At 32.8% G+C, this 13,937-nt stretch overlaps 1 protein-coding gene across 4 annotated transcripts in view; it reads left to right on the top strand.

Moving 5' to 3' along the window:
• Positions 1 to 7,896: 7,896 nt before the first annotated feature.
• The window catches only part of myo6a (myosin VIa), a 109,747-nt gene continuing 103,706 nt past the window's right edge, over positions 7,897 to 13,937 (top strand). For all 4 annotated transcript variants that reach the window (XM_054618058.1, XM_054618057.1, XM_054618062.1 and 1 more), the window contains exon 1: positions 7,897 to 8,067. The gene's annotated coding sequence lies outside the window, so the exon portion shown is untranslated. The remainder of the gene's footprint in view (positions 8,068 to 13,937) is intronic.

Genomic DNA, 13,937 nt, shown 5'->3' with positions numbered 1-13,937 from the left:
TTCTGCTTTAGCTTTTCATTTCTGCATTGAACGTTAGTTTTATTGTCTCTGTGTGTGTGTGTTTATTTTTTTTAAACACAGGCTTGAAAAAGTCTTTATTTCATTTTATTTATTTTTTATTATCAGTTTGGACAAAAGAGGCGGTTTCATCTTCTTTGAAAGGAATTAAAAATGGAAACATCTTAAACAAGGTTCACATGAGGGAATGTCCAAAAGATATATGTATGTATGTATTGTATACTATAGTACAGTACAGAGGTATTTGCCCCAAAACAATATAATAACTTTATATATTATATATAATATATATATTATATCTAAATCTCATACTTTACTTCTAGTAAACACTGCGGTTGCCTTTACTAAGTACAAAGTCCTTTCCTGTTGCATGAAGAGTATTTATTTAAGACGTAGGTTCAATCCCGGTCCTGTCGTCACATCGTTGAGACATTTTGAGCCCTTTATGAACTCTTTACATAAGTCTGCATTTCTGAGGGAATTACCCACAATGCACAGCGGCGTGACATTAAACATGGCTTTACCAGGGTGAAGCCTGGAGATTAAACGTCACATGTGTGTTCAGCCTGGAATATTAAATGTACACAGAGACATTAAGGATTAAAATAAATCAGAGGAAAGCAGGCAGAGAATTTATTACAGATTTATTATTTAAACATTTATTTTTATTTAGTTTTTGAAGCTGTTTTTGAAAAAAAGAAAACAGGAAAATATATGATTTAAAAATGATTTCTCATCTTGTGAGGAAACAGTCTGGCAGACGTTCCAATCGGGAAGTCAAAAATAGAAAAGGAAAAACCCCACACATGTAGAAAACATGTTTCGTGGTCGTCATGGTAACGTGATATGTCTCAGCAAAGTGCTGTCCGTTTAGTATTTACACCATTTCAAGTCCTCACAGTCTCAATGAATTTACCAGCTGAGGGTTCAGGGTTAGAGGTCTTGGGGGGGGGGGCACTGGGGACCGGGACAGACTACTTCCTCATTGCATGGCACCTTGACCTTTGACCCTCTTGTTTTGTTTATCGGCTGCACAGAGGATTGTGGGTCAGAGGAGCCAGAGAAGGTTACAATCTGCAAAACACGACTGGATGCACCAGAACATCCTGCTGTTTGTAGCATTTATCATACGCAGAGTATTTATTATGCTAGATAAATATTTATTATGTTATTATGCCATAAATACCAGGATGTTCTACTACATCCGCTCGCATTTTGCAGCATGAAACCCAGCGTGTTCCTCTGGCTACCCACAATCCTTTGCAAAGTGGATAAATGAGCGTATAGAAGAGGGACAAAGTCCAAACTGCAATGTTCTGATGAATGAATGCTTAATGCATGTAGCTATGCTCAGCAAGCAGCAGCTGCTGTGTGTACTAAAAGTAAAAAGATGTGATTTTGATATAAGTATTATGCATTAAGACAGACTAAATATTTATCTGGTGTTCTGAATAGTTTGTGTATTTAAATGAAAACCAGTTTTTCCTCTTGTTTGAGTAACGTTTCATAAAAAACATGCAGCTTTTGTAGGAAATGAGCTCCAGACAGGAAGTCAGAAACATGTTTTTGTTCTTTTCATTTGATTTGTTGACAGAAATTAAAATATAGAATTTATAGATTTGTAAACTGATATAAAAGCACCTTTAAATAATCATAAAAACCTTTTCTTTGATCCTCATCGTGTCCTCAGACTCCGCCCGTCTCTCCTCTGATGTTTTGTTTTGAAAAGCTGCTCTCAGCTTCCAGCCTGCTGATGAGTGACAGCTGATGAGTGACAGCTGATGAGTGACTGCTGATGACTGACAGCTGATGAGTGACTGCTGATGAGTGACTGCTTCTTCAGTGTTTCGTTTCAGTGTTTCGTTACCGAACGCTAAAACATTCATGAGTCTTGAATCGTGTTTTTGTCGTCTCACTTATGAGCTCGTTAAGCGGATCCTTTTAATATTAAACACATAAATGAAGCGGTTCACGTGGACGTTAAAGTCTCTCCAGCTCTGACTGAGACAACAGGGATGTAGTTTGGCAAAGCAACATTAACTAAGTCCACTTACCAGCTTGTTTCTGGGCTTTCAACCACATCTCATGGTCTTCATCTATGACTGGAGTTATCTTTGTTGTCATGGAGATGACTTAGTGTTTGAGGTTTTCTGTCTCCACTTTAACGCTTCATCATTTCAACCACTGATTATTCTCAGACGTTCTCAGACAAATGGATCTGATGAAGCTCATGTGATCTGATCGAAAGCTCCAGAGCAGCCACTAAATGGCCCTGGAGGTGAGATTTTGTTAGCAATTTAAAAAGACATCTCGATAGTCTCTCGTTATAATTTTTAAGCCACTAACAATAGAAATAAATAAAAAACAAACTTACTATTATTTTTATTTTATTAAACCTTCATTTTACCAGCGATATTTCCCGTTTTTAGGGAATCCTGGCAAACACGGCACCATGAAAGGTTTTCGCATAAAAAAACAAAAAGAAGTTAAAAGAAAAAAAACTGAATAAAAATATAAAAGAAACAACAAACAGACATAAAACAAAAAGCAGATTTATGCCAAATCGTCCTTAATCCTGATTTTATCATCTCTGTTAAAAAATAATCAAATTAAAGGTGACTAATTAAATGTGCAAATAACAAAATGTGAACCGACACCGACACCACGCTGCTGGAGACCCAGGACGTGTTACTGGACCCGTTGGAGGTGAAGGGGGGCACAGGAGAACCAGAACCAGGACTGAGAGGTCAGACTGTCTGACCCTGCTGAGGTAAAATGAGAGGTTTTCTAAAGGGAGTCTGGTGCTCAGAAACACTACCAAGTCTGTCCACAGGGGGCGCCAGAATCAACACTAAATTACTTTAATTAGTAACTTTAAATACATAATACGTACATTCAATATTCTGCATATCCTACTAAAGTGAAAACAAATATTAGAAATAAAATGTACTTAAAGTTTTAGGAGTAAAAGTACTTCTTCTACAGTAAAATTAGAGTTTTTTTAATAGGACTTCCTCTGTAAAAACCTTTGACCCGAATATATTAACTAAATGAAACAAGAATTATAACGTTTGCTTTATCCAATGTATGCAAATGAGCAGATATTTCATAATATAAAGCATCATTTGCATATTTAAACATAACATTTTAGAAAACTTGTAATACAAAAAATAATTGTCTTAATGTCAGTAATCAACTGGGGACTTTTTAGGGTGATATTTATTAATATTTTTACTCTATTCACCTGCAGTGTGTCTCATTAACACATTAACACATTAACATATTAACACATTAACACACATAATCATTACTACGTCGGTGAGTTCAGAGACTGAGAGCAGCAGACAGAGATTAGCACCATTGTTGTCGTCTTTGACTTTATCCCCGTTAATCCTCGACCTCCCTGAAGGTATTACTGCTCACAGACGCCAACAGAGAGTGTGAAGTGAAGCAGAGGACATAATTATAATAATTATAATATTAATAATAAGATGCTTCACAGAACAAACATGCATAGAACAGATCATTTAATAAAGAATTTAAAGCAATAAAATAAATTCCATCTACACCAGCTGCTACCTTAAAGTGAAGAACACATTAATGCATCAATAACTATAAAACAATAATATAATATATAGTATTCAGCATGTTGAATACTTTACTATTGGTACTTTTAGTATATTTTAGTATATTTTAATGGAGATACTTTTGTATTTCTACTTAAGTACACTTCTGCATGCTGCATCTAAAAAAAGTGCTGAAGTGTATTTATGTATATGTACTTAAGTTCAGTACCTAGTGCAATTTTGAGGTATTTGTACTTATTACTTTTAATGCTACTTTATACTTGGTGGTGGAAGAAGTATTCAGAGTCTATATTTAAGAAAAAGTACTAATACCACACTTTAAAAACGTAACAGTTGCTCTTATAAATAAATAAATATAAGAAAAGACAACAATATAAGGCATGAATAAATAAAATAAAATTACAAAAGTACCCTGTTGAGCTGTTGTTGATATAAATAATAAAATATGATATAATATAATAATAATAATAATAATAAACCTAAAATAAATTTAATTATGAATATAATTAAAAATTATAAGACATGAATAAATTAAATTAAATTAAAAGTACCCTGTTGAGCTGTTGTTGATATAAATAATAAAATATGATTAAATAATATAATATTAATAATAATAATAATAATAATAAAAACCTAAAATAAATTTAATTATGAATATAATTAAACAATATAAGACATGAATAAATAAAATGAATAAATAAAATAAAAGTATTAAAGAACCCTGTTGTTGATATAAATAATAAAATATGATTAAATATATATAATAATAATAATAATAATAATAATAAAATAAATGTAATTATGAATATAATTCAACAATATAAGACATGAATGAATAAATTAAATTAAAAGTACCCTGTTGAGCTGTTGTTGATATAAATAATAAAATATGATTAAATAATAATAATAATAATAATAATAATAACAATGATGATAATAATAATAATAATAATAATGATAATAATGATAATAATAATAATAATAATAATAAACCTAAAAGAAATGTAATCATGAATATAATTAAAAAATAAATATAAGACATGAATAAATAAAATAAAATTGTAAAAGTACCCTGTTGTTGATATAAATAATAAAATATGATTAAATATAAATAATAATAATAATAACAATGATGATAATAATAATAATAATAATAATGATAATAATGATAATAATAATAATAATAATAATAATAAACCTAAAAGAAATGTAATCATGAATATAATTAAAAAATAAATATAAGACATGAATAAATAAAATAAAATTGTAAAACTACCCTGTTGAGCTGTTGTTGATATAAATAATAAAATATGATTAAATATAAATAATAATAATAATAATAATACACCTAAAATAAATTTAATTATGAATATAATTCAACAAAATAAGGCATGAATAAATAAAAGATAATTATTAAAATACCCTGTTGTTGATATCAATAATAAAATATGATTAAATATATATAATAATAATAATAATAATAATAATAATAATAAACCTAAAATAAATGTAATTATGAATATAATTTAAAAATATAAGAAATGAATAAATAAAAGAAAATTATTAAAATACCCTGTTGTTGATATAAATAATAAAATATGATTAAATATATATAATAATAATAACAACAATAATGATAATAATAATAAAATAAATGTAATTATGAATATAATTCAACAATATAAGACATGAATAAATTAAATTAAATTAAAAGTACCCTGTTGAGCTGTTGTTGATATAAATAATAAAATATGATTAAATATATATATTAATAATAATAATAATAATAATAAACCTAAAATAAATTTAATTATGAATATAATTCAACAATATAAGACATGAATGAATAAATTAAATTAAAAGTACCCTGTTGAGCTGTTGTTGATATAAATAATAAAATATGATTAAATATATATAATAATAAACCTAAAATAAAATAATTATGAATATAATTCAACAATATAAGACATGAATAAATTAAATTAAATTAAAAGTACCCTGTTGAGCTGTTGTTGATATAAATAATAAAATATGATTAAATAATAATAATAATAATAATAATAAACCTAAAATAAATGTAATTATGAATATAATAAAAAAATATAAGACATGAATAAATAAATAAATAAAAGTACCCTGTTGTTGATATAAATAATAAAATATGATTATAATATATATAATAATAATAATAATAATAATAATAAACCTAAAATAAATTTAATTATGAATATAATAAAAAGATATAAGACATGAATAAATAAAATAAAATTGTAAAAGTACCCTGTTGAGCTGTTGTTGATATAAATAATAAAATATGATTAAATAAATATATAATAATAATAATAATAATAATAATAAAATCCTAAAATAAATTTAATTATGAATATAATTCAACAAAATAAATTTAATTATGAATATAATTCAACAAAATAAGGCATGAATAAATAAAATATAAGTATTAAAGTACCCTGTTGTTGATATATAATAATAATAATATATAATAATAATAATAATAATAATAATAATATATATATATATATATATATATAATAATAATAATATATAATATATAATATATATATATATAATATATAATAATAATAAACCTTTAAAGATCCGGACAAGCCTTCTCCTTCCTCCAGCCCGTGACGTCACGGGGCCGGTTTCCCAGGCTTGCTGCGGGAGTCGGAGGCTGCAGGGCGGGGAGAGTGTAATTATGGCCCAGAGATGCCGGAGATATGATTAAATAATAATAATAATAATAATAATAATAATAATAATAATAATAATAATAATAAACCTAAAATAAATTTAATTATGAATATAATTCAAAAAATAAGGCATGAATAAATAAAAGATAATTATTAAAGTACCCTGTTGTTGATATAAATAATAAAATATGATTAAATATAATAATAATAATAATAATAATAATAATAAACCTAAAATAAATGTAATTATGAATATAATTCAACAATATAAGGTACATGAATAAATAAAAGATAATTATTAAAGTACCCTGTTGTTGATATAAATAATAAAATATGATTAAATAATAATAATAATAATAAAAATAAAAATAATAATAATAATAATAATAATAATAATAAACCTAAAATAAATTTAATTATGAATATAATAAAAAATATAAGACATGAATAAATAAAAGAAAATTATTAAAGTACCTTGTTGTTGATATAAATAATAAAATATGATTCAATATATATAATAATAATAATAATAATAATAATAATAATAATAATAATAAACCTAAAATAAATTTAATTATGAATATAATTAAACAAAATAAGGCATGAATAAATAAAAGAGAATTATTAAAGTACCCTGTTGTTGATATAAATAATAAAATATGATTAAATAATAATAATAATAATAATAATAATAATAATAATAAACCTAAAATAAATGTAATTATGAATATAATTCAACATGAAAATAAGCATGAATAAATAAATAACAAATTACAAGAGTCCAGCCCGTGACGTCACGGGGCCGGTTTGTTGTGCGGGAGTATAAAGTGTGGCCCAGATAATAATAATAATAATAATAATAATAATAATAATAATAATAATAATAATAATAATAATAATAATAATAATAATAATAATAAACCTAAAATAAATGTAATTATGAATATAATTAAAAAATATAAGACATGAATAAATAAAATAAAATTATAAAACTACCCTGTTGAGCTGTTGTTGATATAAATAATAAAATATGATTAAAAATATATAATAATAATAATAATAATAATAAACCTAAAATAAATGTAATTATGAATATAATTCAACAAAATAAGGCATGAATAAATAAAAGATAATTATTAAAGTACCCTGTTGTTGTTGATATAAATAATAAAATATGATTAAATAATAATAATAATAATAATAATAATAATAATAAACCTAAAATAAATGTAATTATGAATATAATTCAACAAAATAAGGCATGAATAAATAAAAAAAATTACAAAAGTACCCTGTTGAGCTGTTGTTGATATAAATAATAAAATATGATTATAATAATAATAATAATAATAATAATAATAATAATAATAATAACAATAATAAACCTAAAATAAATTTAATTATGAATATAATTCAACAAAATAAGGCATGAATAAATAAAAATGACAAAAGTACCCTGTTGTTGATATAAATAATAAAATATGATTAAACATATACAATAATAATAATAATAAACCTTTAAAGATCCGGACAGCGCCCCCTGGAGGCAGCCTCCTCCTTCCTCCAGCCCGTGACGTCACGGGGCCGGTTTCCCAGGCTTGCTGCGGGAGTCGGAGGCTGCAGGGCGGGGAGAGTGCGGCCCAGAGCTGCCGGAGCTTACAGCGGATCACCGGAGACCTGCGGTTCTTTGGCCCCTCTTATGCGGGATTCCTTCCTCTAAACACAACACAACAGCAGCTGTGGAGGAGCAGGTATGTTGGCAGCATGCATGTGTCTGGCTTTGTTTAGAGGAGAACTCACCAGACTCCCTGCAGATATTCCTCAATTTAAGGTTTTTAGGATGGTGCATGGATTTGTGCATATAAAAGAACAGATTTTAATGCATATTCCACATAGTGAGGTTGCAGTCTATCATTCGGCACTAGTTTAATCCACTATGTGTGTTTTTTATTGCAGCAGGCTCCAGGTTTGTCCCCCCTCTCAAAGGCGCTTCCCGGCGGCCGCAGGGTGAAACCTGGCTCAGAGCGCATAGGCACCCAGGGGTTAAAAGTTGGATTATGCTTAAAATTAAGACTTTTTGGGGGATTTTATCAAAGCCGAATTCACAATAAGGGTCTCCCAAATCAGAATCAGTGGTGATTTATTGTCACTGGTGTGTGTGAGTGACTGGGAAGCGACGAGATTCCCAAAATATCACGTTTTTTGAATGGGGTCTGGCTTGGAGACACACACACACATACACACACACACACACACACATACACACACAGGGCCTGGAGAAGCCACTGATGCGTTCATGACATGGGGAGGATGTGTTGTTACAGCAGCTCCAATATGTCACATCACACACACACACACACACACACACACACACACACACACACACACACACACACACACACACACACACACACTGCTGAGCCTGGGAAGCAGAATCAGTGGACATGCTTTGCATAAGAATAAAAAGCTGAGGGCGGTGGGGTTCTTCAGCCATTGTGAAGTTATGGCGATGATACAAAAATATTTCATGTTTCAGAAGCAATGGGTGCAGCCAACAAGCTTCTATATCTGTATTCTGTGTTGCATGATTACATAAGAGCTCTCTGTGCTTATTGTGTTGTTGTTTTTTATGCTGAAGCGGCTTTGGAATCACTATTATGGTCATTTTATTCTGCTTGAAACGTGTCTGAATTCCTCCAAAAGCACATTATGTTGTCTTTTATCATATCCTGCTTTGTCACTCGTGTTTCTTTGTGGTGTCTTTAACACGTATAATCATATTGTGGATGTCCAGCGTGCATTCATCTGGGTGGAGGCCTCTCAAACAGCAGACTCCTGACTTCTGACGGGACTTTGACTTTTGCTCCCTCCTCTCCACATCCTTCTTTTATGGCCGTGTATTGACATAAAGTTCCATTATGTGACACGCACAATAGTGCTTATTGAAGTTTCGCTGTCCTTCCCAAGTTCAAGAACTCCAGGGATCAAAGTCCTCTTCAGGAAATGATCCTGAATGGCTGCATGATTATTGGATTAACTGGTTGTGCCTCAGAGATATGCGTATTAAAGCGGCGAGGACTTGTATGGGGTGTAAAAGTACTTGAAGTCTGGGCATGCTCGCCATTTTTGGGCCGCAGAGACGTGACCTCCTGAAAGGCGCTTGGCATCCTGGGTAACGGCCCGTGTCCAAGTGTCTCGTTCATGATAAGCTGTTTATGTGCATCCTCATGCATTAAAGATACCCTTGTGTTCATGGGGGGGAGAGGAGGATCCAATGCTGCACGGCAGTACGCCTCCGTGTACTCTGATCAGACGCTATTGTCTCGTAGTGAGGAGGAAGCAGCTGGAGGTCAGAGGGGAACTGTAGTCGAGGAATTCCTGGAATATCCTGGAAGTGTCTTCTGGATGTTAGAGTCAGGGAATAAGATTAAGTCTTTGTGGAAGTGGCATGCTATAAATATTAAGCTATTTACATTTTTACAAACTCTACTTCCAGCCTCTCCTCTCTGCTCTGTGTTCAGCAGCAGTTCAGTCAAAGTTTCTCAGATTTGTTGTCACATGACTGTTGGCCTCAGATGAATCAATCATGACTTCATAGTTTCTCTGAGGAGCTCAGAATTTAATGTTTTTAACAGAATCTGGTTAAAACAAACGGTTTATTTGTGGCGATATTTTAAATGAGACATGTAGAATTAAAATCTCACAATTCTAAGCTTCGTTTTGGTTGCTTTTACTGCCGGAAATGTTTGTCACACATGATGTGTTCAAAGACCTTCAGAAAGATGAAACATAATCTGACCCTAATGGCATTTTTTAGAGCTTCTGGTTGTGATAAAAGGTGTAGTTTTGGCTAAACCGTGTTAAACATGTCCTAATGAGACCTAGTGAGATGTGTTTTCAGAGGTTTCAGCTAGGTTAATGCTAACATATGCTAACTAACGCAGCAGACTGCAGCTCTTGCTCTCTCCTGGTTGGTGCTGATGGAGCTGCAGGGTTCAGACGGGTCGTGTTTCTGGTGGAGGTGAACGGGACCTCCCCGTCCGTCAGCCTTTGTAATGAGGGGAATGTGAGCTGAATCAGTCACGCCACACCGAGCTGACCGCCGTCTGTCCACGACGGCCACGAACAGTGTCCTCTTACCAGCGTCTGCCAGGTTAGGGCTGCTCTGTGGTCAGTCTGAGGAGATGAAACCTCCTCCTCCTCCTCCGTGTTGTTGTGTTTTGGTTTTCACACACGGTCGGTAAACAGACGTCACGTGGACTCACCAGTGTTTTCTGCTTCACTTCTGCGTCTGTTCACCAGTAAGACTAGAATATATGTTCTTTTTTCCCCCTCCGTCTGCTTTGCAACACGCCGGGTATCACATGTCAACGTCTGTCTCTTTCTACCCATAAACCCTTGTGTTTTAGGAGTTGTTTCCTGTAGCTGGGTCGGATTTCTTTCTCACTCAAAACGACAAACCAAACTTTATTCCTCCTGGAGGAGACGTGTTCTAATGGCATTGAGGTTTAGGCTCACTGATGGATTTTAACTTCTAGAATCAGTTAACCACTTCTTTCTTTTTAAATACAAAAAGATAAGTTTGTTCTTCCTTGTTTCATACGTGTAGAAATGTAAAGGTTAGCTGTGATGTATTAGTTCTGAATGATCCAGATTGATTGCATGCATGTTATTATGTCACTTTGCAAAAGTAGCCCCGGAGCAAAGCAAGTAAAGAATCGCTGACATACTTACAGGCCAGATATTTCATCTGTGCATTTGATTTTCTTTTGGTGGCATTATTGTAATTCTGACACTGAAATGTCTCATGTGACTCTTCAGCTTTGTGTTCGACTCTCTCCTGTTGTCAAACTCACTTTTTTGCATGAACTGGTTATGTTACAAGCTGCAGATTAGCAGTATTTACGTTTTATCTTACAGATATTCCTCTCTCTCGACTGTAAAACTGTCCTCAGTGACCTTCTGTTTACATTTTAAACATTTCATATCCACAGCAGCTCAGTGTGTCCTTAATGAGGACACACTGTCCTCTTCTAGTGACGACTTCTACCTCACCTCTATGATTTTACATTTTCATTTTTAATGTCTCTCAGAGGCTGTTTTCTCTTGGAGCACTATTAAACAGCACGTAGCTTCAAAAACAGGCTGCAAAGAAACTAAATAATCATAAACTAAACATTTGTTCCCACATAAAGCTCCAATATCATAAGCTTCAGCATGACAGTGCAAACATTTACCAGTGACGGTCTAAATATTCCTGTTTCCTTTCTATTATTTCACCAAAATGACATCATTTTTGAGTCTAATTAAAAAGTATTCTCCTGTGTTTTGATGCCGAGAGCTTCGGCTGTTTTTAAATCCTCGTGTTTTCAGCCTTGATGTTTATTTTCAGCAGCAGACCTTCAGCCGTCTTTTCTGCTTTAATCACCAGTTTCAGAAGTTTCGTGCACACTTTCCCTTCAGTGCGACCTCACGTCAACACACAAATCAACCCCGTCATTACGTTGGCCAAGAGCCTGTCACCGTGGCAACAGAGGGGAGACCGCTGATCCCAGGGGGGGGTGTCACGTGTTGTCGGTGACCTCTTGAAACCCTAAAGGTCTCTTCTGGTACGGAGCGTGGCCTCCGCTGCTGCAGCTGAATTCTGGGTAATATGTTCCTGGGTGGAGGCCTGGTTGTGTTCAGGCTCGTCTGGGTTTTTAGATGACGAGAGCGTTGGATTGTGGAACGCCTTTTACCTCCAGCTGTCAGTCTACAGAGATCAAACATGAAGACGGGTTTATTCTTTTCATAACTTATATTATTTCCTCCTCTGAGTCTGCGTTTCCTGCTCCTGCTTTGTCACAGTGCTCATTAGTTTGCGTGGCTTTACTCCAGCAGGACTTTGACCCCAGTTAATCCGGCTCCTTCTCCCTCTAAAATATTCAAATGACTCATGAAAACTTGTTCTTAGCTGTTGCCAGTTTCACAGATCTGGACTTGTAGCTGCTGCTTTCTTGTCTGCTGCTGATGCAGAGAGTTTTTGAATCATTTTGAAGGTTAATTCAAAACCTGAAAATAATTAATTATTGCTTATTACCTTCGTCAGATGGTTTCTTTGTTTGGTAGAACCCATTACGTTTTGGAATACACACCTTATTTTTCTTACCTTTTGTTAACATTGCAATACAGGGCCTTTGGCCTCCAAGTGCCTTCCTTGTTTAAATTCTTTTCATTATTAAATTATCCTGTTGATTATTTTCTTGATTCATCGTTTGGCCATAAAAATGTTCAGAGCTCAACTTGACGTCCAAAACCTGAGTTCAACATAAGAGAAGCTGGAACCACTAAACATTTTACATTTTTGCTTACATTTTTTTACTTAAATGATAATCGACTCATTGTTTTAACAGTTCAGAATAGTTATCGTGTCATGTCAGCAGTAGGACTGGGAAATTTTATCGTAAACCAAAACAATAGTTAGAAATAAAGTCATGACTTTTCTTTTCTCTTCTTCTAACTTAGATCAGGAAATATTTGATCAAAGAATAAGTAAACAAAGGATTTGATAACTAAACATTGATTTGCATAAAAGCTGAGTCAATGAACAGAAAAATAATTGGCAATTGGTAATTTTTTTGTGCAAAAATGGCAGAAAATGCTGGTTTGAGTCACTCAAATGTGGATATTTCTGTCTTTGCTCTGTTTTATATCATATTCAATTAAATATATTTGGATTTTGGACAAAACAAGACATTTGAAACCCTTTTTTCTGGCATTTTTGAAAACCAAAACACTTAATCTAGGAAATATCTATCTATCAAGAAAATATTTGTTGGTTCCAGTCCTCATATTGATACTCGATATATTCTGGTTATTGCAGACGTATCCGAGGAAGGAAGTAGTTTCCTTCCTCTGATTATCGACTGAGCTGCACACACTTTTCTTTCTGGCTTAACATCTTCTCAATCCAAACACACGGATGAGTTGGCGGATTGTTGGGTGATTAATTGGCTCTTTTCTTTGGTCCGTATCGTTTGTCTCTTGGGACCTTTTAATCGGGATGGAGTACAAAGGTTGGGTTGGTGTCCAGACTTTGAATTCACTTCTCCTGAGAACATTTTCTAATAATAGAAGCAGTCCTTTCCCCTCAGAGATCTCCCTTTACTCTCTTGTTATATTTAACGTTTCCCAGCACACAGCCAGCTCTCCACTGGACCTCCACTCTCTGTTGCTATGAGAGTTATTACATAACGTCCTCCACTCTGGACACGTTGAGGAGAAACCAGCATTCAAGTTGATTGTTATTTGCTGCATGCAAACACGGGAGAATGTTTGTGTTTTTCTTTTTCCCAAGATGCCGCTGGCTGAATAAGTTAACGCTCCTTTTGATCCTCGCTGGACGCCTCCTCTCTTTTCTTGTTCAGGCCGTCTGCATAATGTCGCCGTCTGTTTGATTATCTGAGGAAGTGACCACATAGAGGAGAGATTACCAAGACCTTCAGGAAACCAGAGAGTCAGAGGAGATCTCCTCTATCGGGGGCAGAAAAAAACCTTTAAGATTTTAAATCTCGGACGCCACCTTCAGTATTTTACCTGTTCAGTTTCTGGAAGAGGAATAAAACTACAAAAGCTGCAAAGA

This window comes from Anoplopoma fimbria, chromosome 18 (genome assembly GCF_027596085.1).
Source record: "Anoplopoma fimbria isolate UVic2021 breed Golden Eagle Sablefish chromosome 18, Afim_UVic_2022, whole genome shotgun sequence".
In the NCBI taxonomy this organism is placed as follows: Eukaryota; Metazoa; Chordata; class Actinopteri; order Perciformes; family Anoplopomatidae; genus Anoplopoma; species Anoplopoma fimbria.
The sequence above is the reverse complement of the archived record's forward strand: the minus strand, read 5'-3'. Positions and strand labels throughout refer to the sequence as shown.